Raw genomic sequence first — 4,104 nt, forward strand, 5'->3', positions numbered from 1 at the left:
CGCTGAAGATCTTGGCGACCTTTTCGCTTGCCCTGGTGCTGATGAAGCGTGGCGATGAAGTCTCCTCTTCGCCTGACTCGATTGATGATGTTGAGTTCGAAGAATCGGAATCGACCGCCGATAATCCCAATGAGATCGGAATTTCGAGACGATACGCTCCCTCCTTCTCGACGCGAAAGTGGAACCTTCCGAACGTCATCTCCATAGGCTCCTCCAGATACGCATATGCATCCAAACGGGAGGGCGGGTGAGGAACAAAATCGACAGGTCCAGTTGCGATTTGTTTACCTCGATCCATCGCGTTGCTTGCTGTTGACGAAGTCGACGATCTTGAACGTGCCATCGAGATCAGATCCTTGACGCCTCTAATTCCCACAGACGGCGCCAATTGACAAGGTATCAACTTGTCAATGCCTACGGGTTGTAGACTAGGGTTTAGTTAGAAGTAGAGGGCAAGTAGATCTCGAAGGTTTCAGCCGAAAAGTACTCAACGATATGAAAACTAGGGTTTGTGAGACAATGAATCAATGCTTTGTTTGTCCCTCGACTCCCCCTTATATAGGAGGTGGAGCCGAGGGATTCTTGATGTACAAGTTATAGAGTTCGGGAAGGTTTCCAACTCCTCCCGTAATATTACAAGTATTCTTTCCTAATACAACTCTAGCTTTTCTTAACTAACAAGTTGGGCTTCCGAATTCTTCCTATCCTTCGGGTCGTGGGCCTTCAGTAAACCCCGGGTAGCATCTTCGGCAGGCCCATTAGGGGTGCCTATGTCACCTAGGGCCTTCGCTAAAGATCGGATCGTCCTCCTTTTATTCAGAGGGATTGTCGGTACCCTCAAGAGGCCCAAATCTATTCTCTTACGGCCAACATGACCTTTCTTTTGGTTCGAAACATCAACTCTTCGTTTCCCTTCTGCAATTTGATCCTTGCCCAATTTCCACACCCTTTCGACTGTTCGTATACTTGTGTTGAGCATTTCTGCTATGAGTTGCTTATCCTCTTTCGTAAACCCTCCATCTCTTCTTCTGATTACTTCTAAGGCAAAATAAAGACCATATCTTTCCTCATCTCTCAGTTCTTTGCCTCTGTCCTGCTCTAGCATCGTCTCATCACCTTTGCCTCTGTCCTCTAGCATCGTCTCATCATCTCTGCCTCTGTCCTGCTCCAGCATCGTCTCATCACCCTTGCCTCTGTCCTGCTCTAGCATCGTCTCATCACCCTTGCCTCTATCCTGCTCTAGCATCATCTCATCACCCTTGCCTCTGTCCTGCTCTAGCATCGTCTCATCACCTTTGCCTCTGTCCTGCTCTAGCATCGTTTCATCACCTTTGCCTCTGTCCTGCACTTGCATCTGTTGTGACGGGCTCAAATTAAGATCAATGACAACATCCTTGCCTCTTTCGTGCACTTGCATCTGATGTGATGGGCTCAAATTGAGATCAATGATAGCATCCTTGCCTCTTTGTTGCTCTTGAATCTTGTCACAATGTACTCTCATCCGAGGGAATCCCAGTCTCATATGGATCAAAGGTTTGGAGAAGATGTCCTCTTGGCGCATTCTGCTGTATCTCCACACATATTTTGCACTAAGAGGTGCTTTCTTCCTCTTGGAAACAAGCATATATAGTTTGCCGCCGTCAATTTGTTCCTTCATATAGCTGTGCAGAGAGAAGATTAAATTTAGTCCACATGATGAGCATCGAACTCCTTCAAAAATCACAAAAAGAATTGGAACTTACTCATCGGAGAGAATTAACGGATCATCATATTGGAGTCTCTTCTTGTTGTTTATTCTCTTTCGCTTGTTATCTTGTACCCCTCTTGTTCCCTTGACCATATCCTACAAAAATATTCATGCTATAAAGAATATACAACACCAAAACAAATGCAACAATGCTATAAAGAAAATGATTATGCCAACAAAAAGAAAGCATGATCTTGTTTTACTTTTTGGAGCCACGGTATATGAATTTCTGAATTTGTTAAGTGATAATTACAGTATATGAATTTCTTAATACAAACAGGAGTACTCTGTCAGTTTCACTGTGTATGATATACTGACAACTACAAGCAACATGTTACTGACAACTACAAGCAACATGTTACTGACAACTACAAGCATCAGGTTAATGAAAATGCCTTTCCCTCTTATAATTTCTAGGAGTAGCTTCTGAATATTGATCGGTTACTGACAACTACTCCGGCGGTTAATGAAAATGCCTTTCCCTCTTGTAATTTCTAGGAGTAGCTTCTGAATATTGATGTTGTATCCTGCTTTATCAAGCTGTTGTTATGCAACCTAAAATGACTGAAGTCAATGCAGCGAGACTGTTTATCATTGTTGCAGGATATGCTGGAGTCTCTTGGAAATACAAAATGATGATGTATCCTGCTTTATCAAGCTGGTTTATCTGATGGGCTCCCTAAGTTTGTGAAGGCTGAAGGATATGCTGGGTAAGTCGATGCAAGGAAACGAAATATTGGAATCTATTGTTCTCACTCTACTGAAAAAAATGTTGGGTATGCAGATTGTACAAGGGGATTGTTCCACTATGGCAGTAAGTTTCTGTTCCTGCTTATTGTAACCAAAATTTTGTTTCATTCTTAAAAAAAAAATGTTTGGCCTCCTCGTAGACATCTGCTACTCTGATTCATATATAGATATAGATCTTGAAAACTAGCTATCTTGTTCTTGGAGGACTAGCTATCAAAGTCAGGCATTTACTTGCACAACCGTTCTTCTTGAGATCACAGTATGATTTCCAAGATTTTATGTGTGCATATAGAGATATTTTTGCACTGCTTGAGATAATGGTGCTCATTGTTACTGACAAAGTACAGTACTTTCAGACAATACAGTAAGGAGTACTTTCAGATAATGGTGTTCATTATTGCTGAAACATATGATGTGTATCTTTTTCAATACATGTACAATCTGCAGGTTATTACAGTATCTCAGGATCTACAGCTTCAGCTCCAGCAGCATCAGGAGTATGCCAGGAATGGGGTACCTGCACAGGCTCCAACAGCTTCAGCAGTTGGTCTTCGACAGCAAGATTGCCCGCCTCCACTCCATCAGGGTCTTCCACCTCCACTCCTCGAGCTCTAGCGGCGCCAGTCTGCGAGAGGTTGCCGACGCGAAGGGTGGGAGGTCGCCAGCCCACCGGCGTGGGCCTGTGAGCTTCACCGGGTGGCCCGCCGGCTCCAGCCAGCGAGGGGTGCGGGACTCCGCCGACACCAGGCGGCGAGGGGCGAGGGACTCCGCTGGCGCCAGGCTGCGAGGGGTGCGGGACTCCGCCGGTGTCAGGCTGCGAGGCGCGCGGGACTCCTCCGGCGCCAAGCTGCGCGGCGCGTGGATCTCCGGCGGCGGAGCGGAATTTCGGCGGCATCAGGCTGCGCGGGGCGGAGAATTTCGGCGGTGTCAGGGCGGCGCGATCCGCCGGCAGGAGTCCCCCGCTGCCAGGCTGCACGGGGCGCGGAACTCCGGCGTCGTCAGTGGCGCGCGATCCGCCGGCGGGAACCAGCTACAGCGAGCCCGCACACGCGATCCTGGGAGATACGATTGGGGATTCGATTGTGATGTTTTCGAAATACTAAGGATTCAATTGCAAATTACACTAGCCCACCGACACCTATTTCGTGCCGGAGGGAGTATTTTTTCTTGTAAGATTTCGTGAATAATCTAATAAAAAAGCCGTGTGCATCCTTTGGATGCAGAAGCTGGGGCGATATTTCCCCCTTTTCGAAAAAAAAGAGTATAGTATGTTACATGGATATATCCATATGCTACCTAGTTATACTAGTTATACTCACATGTCAACGTATGCAGCCGAGAAGCCCTGTAGCGCGATGTTCAATAGCAGTCAAGGCCTCAAGGGAGGTGGGCGTCCGAATTCTTGTTGACTTATGAGTTACTAGTAGAAGATTGTGATTTCTGAATTTGATAATTATTATATACTTAACTACTCAAGAACTTTTTATTAAGTTTAGAACTTTAGATAATTAATATATTTATTATCAAATGTGCTACCTGAGAATGTAAAATCGTGAATAACTTGTATACTATTGTTGGGTACACAATGAGTACGGAAACCTTCGCGT

General features: G+C 45.6%; 1 long non-coding RNA gene across 1 annotated transcript; it reads left to right on the forward strand.

Annotated features, from left to right (window-relative positions):
- Positions 1-2,110: 2,110 nt before the first annotated feature.
- Positions 2,111-2,559, forward strand: LOC124670432. The gene is made up of 3 exons (XR_006992525.1): positions 2,111-2,128; positions 2,351-2,457; positions 2,532-2,559. It is a non-coding gene; the product is annotated as an uncharacterized LOC124670432 (long non-coding RNA).
- The last annotated feature ends 1,545 nt before the right edge of the window (positions 2,560-4,104 follow it).

Source organism: Lolium rigidum, chromosome 7 (assembly GCF_022539505.1).
Source record: "Lolium rigidum isolate FL_2022 chromosome 7, APGP_CSIRO_Lrig_0.1, whole genome shotgun sequence".
In the NCBI taxonomy this organism is placed as follows: Eukaryota; Viridiplantae; Streptophyta; class Magnoliopsida; order Poales; family Poaceae; genus Lolium; species Lolium rigidum.